Below are 12,377 nucleotides of genomic sequence, written 5' to 3'. Positions count from 1 at the left end.
AAGTCCATTGAAAGAGGGCCACATGGCCTTCACAATGTATTTTATTCCTGTTTAAATTGCCCACTGTTTCATCATAGTACTTTTTTATTATTTTATAAATCATAAACATATAATCCTAAGTAATAATGAAACTTAGTAATAAAGAGCAATAGTACTAAGTAATACCTAGTAAATAAATCATATTGCCTTATGCTAAGGCAACCACACATTGTGGGTGCACACACACACGCGCATGCAAGTATTTGTGTTTCTCTTGATGGAGCTGAGGGTCACACACAACAGTCAGCTTTTTTCTAAACTCCTAGAAAAGTCTTCAAATATGACTAAAATGAAGATTGAATAATTGACCTGAGTGGGAGGGGTAAGGCCATTCTCACCTTACCCAGAGGCTTATTTATTTTTAGTTGCATGGAGCCAGAAATGCAAACAAAGTTAAAGTGTTTAAAGAAAGTGCATGAACCCAAGGAAAGCACCAGCAGGCAGACATGGCATAGTCATCTTGGGTGAAGCTGCATGAAGTTTTGGCTTTCTGATCTGTGTGTCTCTCTGTGGGGTAGAGTAAAACATGGACCAAATATCATTTTGAGAAAAGAAAACACACTGAACATTTTTTGACTTCAAATATCAACCTGGAGCAGCCAGGATCAGAAATGCTGCTCCAGGATGCAGAGCAGAAGGCTCAGCAAGTCAGGCCGACATCCAGACCGGGCTCTGCTCGGCCCCGTGACACAGGCAGTGCACTCAGTGTGCCGCGGGACCTGCTGCTCAGGCCTGGAGCGCTGCCGGAGCACAGTGCACTTATCGAGGCAAGGAACTGCCTCCCCTGTCCTCTTATAAACAGGCTCTCGCTTTCAGATTTATTTTCTATTGGGGGGTGCAGGGGGCACTCTGAATGTGCTGTAAAATCTTACTGAGAATTAAAGCAAAATAACTTCACCTTGGAATTTCTCTCTAATCCAGAAATGCTTTCTGTTGGATTACAAAATTCTGTTTGAATTTTACATCAACTGCATGCACTGCTTTAAGCAAACCCAATAACACATAACATCCTGATTAGGGGGTGAGAATTTGCTTTACGAAAACCTTCATTAAAGGTATCTTTAAATAGCAACCTTCTCTGAATGTATTTAGAAATAATTTATGAAAGTATAATGTACATTTTCATACATAGCTAAGATATTAGAAAAGTACACCATCCACCTATTATTTAGTTATATCTTTGTTCCTTAAGACTTTGCCAAAACATTGATAACACCACCAAATACCCTCCAAGTTTAAAGAAAGTCACCCTCTGTAATCTCCAAAATAAATAGCTGTTTTTAAGATAATAATAAAAGGACTAACATTTGTGCAAAATATACAAAAGTATAAATGCTGTTATTTTCTGGGAAAATGGATTAATTATTATTAATTTCATTATCATGAATTCAAGTATCAAAGCCACACTATATATTGTGATTTTTAATGATAATAATTATGAAATAATTAAGAGTGAAAACACATGTAACATTTTCCCCATATGACCCACTCTAAATCCCATTTTAAATATTCCCTCTCCCCTATATTTCTCAATGCCTTGGAAATACCCCATACGAGTTATAAATGCCAAGTCAGTCCCAAGCACAATACCATACCAACCCCCTCTACCCTGCTCCCCTTTTACAGGGCTTTAGGAATGTATGGCTATGGAATAGGTGCCGTAGAGTACCTTTCAAGCTTTTATAGACCAATGAGAAAATGGGTCTCCAGATAATGGGCCATTTTAATACTGCAATGCCTCAGATTCAGACATTCCCATTACAGAGATGCCATGATTAGGAAATCCAAACAAAGAAAAATCATTTTACATTATTTACAAGTGTTCCCTAATATTTTAAAATATTGCAAACCTTCCCTAATGTTTTGTTTCTTATGGGGCAAGACATACTATATGCTGACATCGGCTGAAAATTGGGATAAAATACAGAGAGCAGGAAGAATGAGAAGATTTAGCAGGGAGAGAATGGAGCCCAGAAATCTCGATTAGCAATCACCTCTACCTTGTAATGAGTTTCTGGACCAGCAGGGGTGAAATTGCATGCCAAAAATCACAATAAATTATTTTCCATTTGAACACTGACTAGCCATACCATCACCTAGTTCCAATGAAACTTGAATTTATCAAATGCATTGCTGAACAAAACCTGGCCCTCATTTCCTAATGTAGTTGACAATGCTGGATGATTGAGTGCGGATAGAGTCTCAGTAATATGGAACAGTGACCAAAGACCGTATATCAACCACTGGGCATGCAACGTTGTTATTACAGTGTTAACCAATAAACATAGTTTTTTGAGACTCTACCAGTAACATACTCTTTCAAGAGCTTGGCCAGTCTATAGAATAGCTGACCACAGAGAAAGTCACTACAAAGTGCCACTATTGCTATGTCCCTTCCTTCAAGTAATACCACCTGGTCCTGGCGTAAGCTATCTACACCTTCTGTGTGTTTAAAAACGCTGGTTCACTTTTTAATCAAAATTTTTTAGAACAGCCTTTAAAGCAGATTTTAAAGAAACCATTTCAATGTTGCCACCTATATTTGTCGATATCTATGTTCACCTCTTTAACCTACTATCAGCAGCATCAGAGCAAAAGAATACAACAATATTTAACAGTCCTCGAAAACACAGCAACTTCAAAGAAAACTCAGACTAATGGGAAAAAATGTAGATTTCTCTAAGGTTCTCTGCTTCAGATTCTTGAGCAATATGAGCAAGGATGTGAACTTATATAGAGAGTTTAATAAAACATTCCTCTTGAGAAATTTTCTGAGTCAACAATGTTATACTTACCTGTGTATAAATAGTTGTTGAATTTCAATCATTCATTCATTCATTTAAGATTAATTCAACAAGTGTTGACTGAGTTAAAACATGTGCATAAGCTCAGTTCAGCACACACAGGGAATGCAAAATGAAAATGTGTATCATTGCCTTTAAGCTCAGTGTAGGGAAAGAGAAGAAAAAAAGTAGAATAAATGCACTGATAGGCATAGTGCTGAGTATGCTGAATCTCCCACGAAGGTGACCTAAGCAGAATGAAAAGCCCTCAAGGGAGATTTTCCCAGGGGTGATACCTGAGCCGTCCTGGGGAACGGAAACATCATTTCATGCAAAGTTTGAAGGGGATGGACTGAGGGTACAACCTGAACAAAGTAACAGAGACCAGAGGAGAACTACCACCATTCTGCATTGTGGAATGTGAAAAAAAAGTGCCAAGTAAGGAGTAGCAAGAGACAGGTGGAGAGGTAGGCTAGCCCAAAGGCTAGCTTTATCCCATAAGCAGCAGAAAGCTGCAGAAAAGGGGTGGCCTACATAGTAAGATATGCATTTTTAAATTTTCTTTAATCTTCAACCAAGGATATGTTTATTGATTTTAGAGAGAGGGAGACAGTGGGAGACACACACACAGAGAGAGAGAGAGAGAGAAACATCAACTGGTTGGTTCCTGTGCATGCCCCAACCAGGGATCGAACCTGCAACCCAGTTATATGCTCTGACCAGGAATCAAACCTGTAACCTTTTGGTATATGGAAGGATGCTCCAATTGATCCACCTGGCCAGGGATAAAATATGCAATTTTAAGAGCTCCATCTAGGAACTGTATAAAAATGGACCTGTGCAGAATCAAAGTGCCCAATTAAAAATAGTCCAGATGAAGACATTGTCTACAGCAGAGGAGAAAATATTAAAGACATGAAAAGTAAAATTGCTAGAAGCTGGATGTAAGAGTGAGAAAAAGGAAAGAGGCAATAAGGCCTCAGGTTTGGGGTCTTTCTTGGTAACTGAGTATAGGGTAAGCATGTTGAAAAATATAGAGAATGGAGGAGAAAGAGCTAATGTAGAAAGCAGTTGATGAGTCATCAGTCTGTGTGGGACTACCAGCAGTGGCTGAATTTTTTAATCTAGGACTCAGGATGAAGGTCAACTGGGACATAAAGATAGAGGAGTTGTGTCCAATTATAAAGTAATTGATATCAAAGCATGTGTAATATCACCCACAAAGAGTATGTGGAGCTGTAAAAACAATAGCTGGTGCCAGAACCTTGGGCACTGCTTGATATTTAATAAGAAGTAAAAGCAAAAGGAGCCCAACTTTGAGAGAAGTAAAAGACAAGTCAGAGAAAGAGTGAAACATGTCATTATTGAAAGGAAGGAGGTGATGCCCTAATCCAGCAAAGACTATTCCATAAGGACAGAAACTGGAAAATATCCACTGGGTCTTGCAACTAGAGGATGTCACTCTTGACCCAAACAAAAGTCATACTGACGGCATGATAGAGCTGAACCTGACAACAGTGGGCTGAGGAACGAGCTAGTTACAGTAAAGAGAGTGATAGGCTATTCTTTCAAGAAACTTGAATAAGAAGGGAAGTAAGAGAGTATGCTCTAGTTCAAAGGGGGATTAGAAAGACTGAGAGGGGTTGGCTTACGTCTTTGTGTTATAAAGATGAGGGGCTTGTGAATGTGTTTATAAGCTGGAGTGTAGAAGCTCTGAAGGTGAAGAGGACTGAAGGTTCCATGTTCGGGAGGACTAGAGACAGTGCATGAGATCGAGAAAGCGGCAGGAGGCAATGTGCTAAGAGAAAAGAAGAGGAAGCTAAGCCTGGTGCCAGATTCAGCTTTCTAGATACCATGCTTTCTACCACACTCTCTCCCAACTAATTTTTAAGCATCATCAATGCCTTCCTAAGACAGTTGCTGCCACAAGAGAAATCAAGTGAGCCTTAGCGCTGACTTTAGAGTCCCTATTGACTGCTGACTATGCAAAGAATAAAAGATCAACAAGTTACTCATACCGATAAGCATTATATTTATACATAGAAATATAAGCATATTTGTTAAGTATATATTATACCAACTTCTAAACAATATCCCACAGTGAATGGCTGTTTAGGTCAACAGCAAAATTTGAAAAATACATAGTCTTCTATCTCAAAGAGCATCTCCATGACCTCCCCAGGAAGTCTGCCTCTACTCAAAGGCCCAGAAAACTTAAATGTCAAATAGTATGCACTATCAGCCTTATAGGTACCTTGGATTTAGTGTCACCTTTGCCAAGGCCTCACCACATAGACAGACACATGTGTGTTCTGTACCTGCTCAGCAGGAAGCATGCACTCTGGGGAGAGGAGACACTGGCAGGAACATCCAGGCATTAGACTGAACAACAAAAACCAAGAACGGCCTGAGTGGGAACAGAAAGAACTTGGAGAGAGAAAGAACCCAGGCAAAAGAAAGTGTCAGAATTCATCACTTGGATCCTCCAGAGTGCCTTTCTACCTCCTCTCACCGCTATAAAAACTTTCATGCTATCCTAAAACCATCTTACAAAGCACCGCATTGTGAGACCACTGGCTAGCTAGCTAGTGGGAAAAATAAGAACATAAGGTCATCACCTATGTCTTCTAGTAATATTAATTCTGAATGAATCAAAGACATAAATCTGAAGTATCAAACCATAAAAGCATAAGAAGAAAACCCAGAAGGTTTTTTAAATCTCAAAATGGGAATGGCCTAAGTATGATACAAAATCCAGAAGCAATAAAAAAGAGTGATAAATCTGACCAATATTTAAAACTTCTGAGGTGTTAAAAATTGAAGTTTTAAAAAATGACAAATTAAAAAATATATTTGTGAGTCATATTCCAGACAAATTGATTTCTTTAATAAAGAGGTGCTTCAAACAATAAGAAGTCAATAAACCAATAGAAAAAGGAAAAAATATGAACAGATATCTCACTAAAAAACAAAATATGAATTGATCTTAAACACATGAAGAGATTTAACCTCATTGCAATAAGAAAAATGCAAATTAAAACTATAATGAGATGTTATTTAACCTACCAGATAGGCAAAGATCAAAATATTTGAAAAAACAGAGTGTTGAGAGTACAGGAAGAAGGGAATTCCATACATTGCCAGTTAGATTGTAAATTGACACAAAATATATAGAGGACATTTCGCAATGTTTATCAAAACTTAAAGTGTACATACCCTTTGACTCTGTACCTCCATTTCTAAGCATTTATATGTAGGATATTTATATAGGGATCTTTGTTAGAATACTTTTTATAAAAGCAAAAGATTAAAAACAGTTTAAATGTCCACCAATAATAGGTAATTAGCAAATAAATTATAGTTTACCCTTAAAATGAAATACTATAAAACCATTTTTTAAATGGAATAGCATCACATGTACAGGTAAAAATGCTCTCCAAGATGTGTTAGACAAACAGACAAAAGAGTAAGGTGAGAAACAATGGGCAGTGTGCTCTCATTACAAAGAGATTAATACATAAACACTCATATCTATATTTGTCAATTGCACAAATTATCTCAGAAAGAACAGACCAAAAACAGGTGATTGCCTTTGAGAAGAGATAGGTGACTGGAAGAAAGGGAAGGGAGGCAAACTCGCTTTTTTTTTTAAATATGTTTTATTGATTATGCTGTTAGAGTTGTCCCAATTTCCCTTCCCTCTGCTCCCCTCCACCTTGTGGCCTTCCTCCCTCCAGTTGTTCCCCCCCCTTAGTCCATGCCCATTGGTTGTGCACATAGTTCTTCTCACCTCTTCCTGTCTAGTCCATTCCCTCCTACTATGCTTCTTAATTCCTATACCATCTCCCTCCCTCTCCCCCTTCCCCCTCCCTGCTGACCTCCCCCCGTATGTTCCCCATACCTATAGTTCTTTTTCCACTCTCGTTGCCTATTTAGGTTGCCTTTGTTTCGATTCCCTAGCTTCTGTTGTTGGTTCTTGTGATGCAGTTTTCACTTTAATGTTCATAGTTTTGATCCTCCTTCTTCTAAACCAGTCCCTTTAACATCTCATATAACAGTGGTTTGGATCTAATGAACTCCTTCAGTTTTATTTTGTCCTGGAAGCACTTTCTCTGCCCTTCTATTCTGAATGACAGTTTCGCTAGATAGAGTATTTGTAGCTATAGTTTTTTGATTTTCATTACTTTGAATATTTCTTGCCAGTCCCTTCTTGCCTGCAGGGTCTCCCTTGAGAAGTCAGCTGATAGTCTAATTGGGACCCCTTTGTACATGATTCTTTTCTTCTCTCTTGCTGCTTTTAAGATTCTCTCTTTATCTTTAATTTTTGACAATTTGATTATAAGGTGTCTTGGAGTGGTTCTCCCTGGGTCCAGTTTTTCTGGAACTCTCTGTGCTTCCTGGACCTGTAAGTCTATTTCCTTCCCCAAGTTCAGGAAGTTCTGCTTCATTATTTTTTCACATAATTTTTCAACTTCTAGTTTTTCTTCTTCGCCCTCTGGCAATACTATAATCTGAATGTTCAATCGCTTATAGCTGTCCCAGAGATTTCTGATCCTCCCTTCATTTTCCTCCCTTTTTGTTTCCTCTCTCTGCACTGGTTGACTGTTTGTTCCTTCTCTATGTTCTGGTTTGTTGATTTGATCTCTGGATTTTATTTCCTCACCATCTGTCTCGTATGTGGTTTTGTTCTTTTCAGTATGGGTGTTTTTCAATCCTTTCTCATCTTTTTCCAGATCTTTTAATTCTGTAAGCCACCTGATAACAATGGCCCTGAACTGAGCCTCTGAGAGGTTTTGTATTTGTTCATATGTGCCTCACCGCATCCTTGGGAAGAATGAGGATCAGAAACTTGAGAGCAATCAGAAACCCAAGCAGGCCCTGGCTGATGTGGCTCAGTGGATTGAGCACTGGTCTGTGAACCAAAAGGTCCCTGGTTCAATACCCAGTCAGTGCACATACCTGGATTGTGGGCCAGGTCCCCAGTTGGGGGCTTGCAAAAGGCAACCAACTGATGTTTCTCTCTCACATCAATGTTCCTCTCCCTTTCTTTCTCCCTCCCTTCCCCTCTCTGAAAATAAATAAAACTTTAAAAAAAAAAAAACAAAGCAATTCTCTTCCTCTCCCTCTTACTCTCTCTGTCTCATGAACTACTGCTCTCTGCACACCTACTTCATTTGGCTTTCTCTGCAATTGCTGTCCTCTGCTTCTCTACATACAAGGACTCAGCAGCTCTCTGATCAAGGTCACTTGTCACTACATTCAGCCAAGCCTAGGACTGCACTTCCCTCAGAGCCAGCTCCAAATTCCAGCTTTGGGTGAGGTATCTAAACAGCTATGGCCAAACAAGTGAGGTCAAAAAGTCGTGTAAATTTAGTTGCTGGGTGCTCATCCCCATGGGGATTAGGGCAGGACGGGGTGTGTCATAACGAGCTTGAAAGAAACCTAAATATGTACCTACTGCCTTTTAGTGCTTCCAAACACTAGTAAGTGACTCATATCTAGAACAATAAGCTAAGCTATACTATAAAAACAAACAATCTCCAAATTTCAGAAGTCCTCAGACGACCAAGGTTTTGTTCCCATCTACACTCCATGTCCTCTTCAGGTCAGTGGGGTGCTCTTCTCCATGTCATTCTCACTCTGGAAACCAGGGTGGCCTTACCTCCAGCCTCAGAAATGTCTCTGGTCAAATGGAGAAACAGAAGAGATCAGGGACATGGCAAGTCCCACACAGTTCTCACTCGTTTAGCCCAGAAGCAAACATGTCACTTCCGTTTATATTTCATTGGCCAAAGCAAGTTGGGGCAACAGGGACAGGGAGGAATGATCCTGGGATCTGTCTAGCTGTGGGGTTGTCTGTAAGAAGCAGTGATGATTATCCTAAGGGCTCATGATAAGGATGTATGGGTAAGAAAACACCTTCTTTGTTCAGAAACACCACTGAACACCATGCCAGGAGAAAAGCTAGAAGCTGGCTACACCTATTGACTTTGAGTCCCAACCATTTTTTAATCTTGATTTACTTCTAAGTTATTGGGGATAAAATAAATAACCAAAAATATTTAATATACTTTTATTTATATTATCTATTTTCAAAATTTTTAAAATAAGGAGAAAAATTAAGATTTTTTTTAGTTATAGTGTAAAGAACATTTTATATATATATGTATATATATTTAATTTCTAGAATTATTTCTTCAGAGACTGGTTTTAATCCAGTGACAGGGGTGATATATGAACCTGTGGGACAGCAGTCCATTAAATCAATTACTACAGTGATATGAATAATAATCTCAAATTAATTTACTTTCTTCAACAAGAGGATTAAGAATATTCTATTAAATAAGAGTACTGCCATTTTAACACCTTTATCAAGTATATAAAATCTCATGACTTTTTGGTAATATTTATGTCTAGAAAGATTGCCAACACAACTTCATTTACTTGACCCATCAGAGATATACATCATAAAATGGTATTCAATCAAAAGCAAACTAATTGTGATGAACATGGATAAGGCTAAATTAAAGAAATACATAAACAATAAATAGACTCTAACTCCCTTGATTAAGGTGTTTAGATGATAGATTTTGCTGTTTATAATTAATAGAGTGTCAACAAAAGTTTATGATTAAAATGCTCCATGCGCTACTATATCCAAAAATGTCCAGTTGTAAAAAATACCTTTCCTGGGCAGATACAATTCAGAAAGTACAGAATTAAAAGCTAGTGAACAAGGTTCATTAGTGAACAACATGCATTGTATAAATTTCAAGGGCAATGAGTAAAAGAAGGGGCAGTTGTCATATTGAAAGGGTGTGCCTATGTGCACACATGCACATTGTTTAAAAAGCAGATCTCATTTACCATTAAGCTGCATTAGTAAACTGGATGGATAAAGTATATATTTTAGGGCTTATGTTTTTAAGTATCTCTTCTAGTATGCATGAGCACTTAAGACAGAATAAAGATGATATTTAAGTTTAAATGGGAAAAGGTAATTTATTTATAAATGTTGCTGGCACAATTGGTTATACATATGGAAACAAAAGGTGGACTTTTACCTAACACCACTTAAAAAATAAATTTCAAGTGAATTAAATGTTACATATAAAATTAATCAACTAATCTAAAATCTAAAAAATATATTTATAAGAAAATATTTTAAAACTGATTGTGGAGGAGACCTTTCTCAGCTAGATAAGAAATCTAAAAGCCATTAAGGAAAATATTTCATTACATAAAAATTAAGCAGTTTGGTTTAACAAAAGATGCCATTAAAAACCCAAAATGATATTCAGTGAAAAAGACTGCAAAGCAGATGGCCAATAAGATTATTATTCATAAGTAAGGCTCCTACATATTGATAAAAAGAAAATGCAATTGATCAAAAAAATGGGCAAAGCTTTGAATGACTAGGCAAGTGGCAGAAAAACAAAATAAGTGGCCACAGAAAGGATAGATGCTCACCCTCACTACTAATCAAGAAAATGCAAATCATAAGTTAAAGCAAGATGCTCTTGTTCAGTGATCAGATTGACACAAATGTATAAGAGCAATAACACCCCACATAGCAAACGCTGGAGAAACACACTCTTAGACTCTGCTATGAGAACATGAATAGTCGCAACTGCAGCCCAGTAATCTTACTTCTGACCATGCTTAAAAATAGTAAAATAAAAGCTCTGGCATACAAATAGAAATATGCTAACTGCAGCTTTGCTTGAAAAAGCAAAACAATTGCATTTCCTTCAATAGGAAGTAGATATAAGCCACATGAAATCCCTTTCTAAAATTAAGCAGGATATAAACAAATTATTTAAAATATGCTCATGTGTGTATACATATCTATATAAATTTGGCAGAATCTTGCCAAAGCAAGAATAAGACTTTGATATCATGTTTGATATGTATTTTTAAACATTCAAACTACTACACTTTTATGTTAACAGTGAACTAAAAGCAATATTTTAAAATAGTGTTTTAAAAACAAAGATAATGCTTTTAACTTGCTTCAACATAATGAAAACCCTCTCCCCTTTTCAATTTTTCTCTTTTTTTTTTTTTTTTTGTTATTACATCCTAAGTCAAAGTTTCCATGGAGTGGCCTTCTTCTATAAATGGGCCAAGTTTCTAATGCAAATTATAAGACATGCTTGTTTGATATAATCCTACAAGGTTAGTAAATTACTCCCTGAAGTAAATTAGGCATTTGGCAATGTAAGTTTCAGCCAGTTGGGGAAGCAATTAGAGTACTGAAGAGGGATTTGAAACATTTATGTAGAATATAACTCTGTCTTCCAACTAGTTCAGTTTGTGCAAAGAAAGCAGCCTCCTCAGCTGGCAGAATTAAGTTCAAAGTGTTCATGCCCAAACATCAAAATACCCTCTTACTGTTACAGTCTTTTATTTTACATACTACAAAGTAATTAATGTTTGTAACAGAAAATTTAGAAAATAGAGAAAAACAAAAAAGAAATCGACAACAGTGTGGTGATTGCTGGGGGCAGGGGGGTATAAGTGGACTCAATGGTAATGGAAAGAAAATACAATTAAGATTACATTAAAAAAAATCATCCATAATGCATCTGTTTAGAGATAACCATTGCAAACCTTCTGGTGCATTTTCCTCTGGTGTCTATTCTAGACATGCAGTCAACAATAACAGGGGTCTGGGAAGAAGGAAGTCATGGTCCATCCCACATCACAGTGAAAAAAAGAAAAGCAGAACCAGTCAACAGGAGGCACACTTAATAATAAAAACATCCTTAAATATTTACTCTTCTATGGTTGCACTTACATAACTTACAGTTACTCAGTTTTATAGCTATTCTTTCCTATTTTAAATGAAGCCTGTGCAGCATCATTTTATCAGTGAGCAAAGTACCTTTCCATCTTTTGAATAGATCCAGCAAGATAATTCAGACAACAAAAGCATTAAACATGACTTTGTCTCTACTCACCAGCTGCCAGCCATCACCGTTTCACAAATCCTGCCCAACACTCTCCAAGAGCCCTCCATAGTGTCATTCTCTCCAACCCACTCAAGGCTAGGACCACTCCAGGCCAGGGATAACAGTTCACAGCCATTCCTGTCAAGCCACTAATTAATGTTATTTTCATCAACTGTTCCAACCAAGAAAATAATTCACTATAAAGAAGTGACTGGTCTACTATGTGGTTCCAAAACACAAGTCTTCTAATATGTACATGTTTTCAGTAATTTCATAAATGTTCCTCTTTAACTATTATCCTGTTTATTATTACTATTTCTATCACTGTGGATTCAAAGCTCAATTAATCTTTCCCAGATAATAAAAAAAGGTTTTATTCTATTTGCAAAAAGAAGAGAAAAAATAGGATCAATCTGTTTTAAAGTGCAGTATTTGTAACCTGCTCTATTATTTTGTTTGTTTGGTAAAATTGGGATCATTACGGTTTTGTGTTTACTATTTTGTAATCTATTATATTGGTTAACCAGAAATATTAGTAACTGGGGAAAAAAGAGTCACTGTAAAAGATCTCTTTCACCCATCAATGTTTATCATTAGCAAA

Source organism: Furipterus horrens, unplaced genomic scaffold (genome assembly GCF_987537825.1).
Source record: "Furipterus horrens unplaced genomic scaffold, mFurHor1.1.pri manual_scaffold_1, whole genome shotgun sequence".
Classification (NCBI taxonomy): domain Eukaryota; kingdom Metazoa; phylum Chordata; class Mammalia; order Chiroptera; family Furipteridae; genus Furipterus; species Furipterus horrens.
This window is presented reverse-complemented; position numbering follows the sequence as displayed.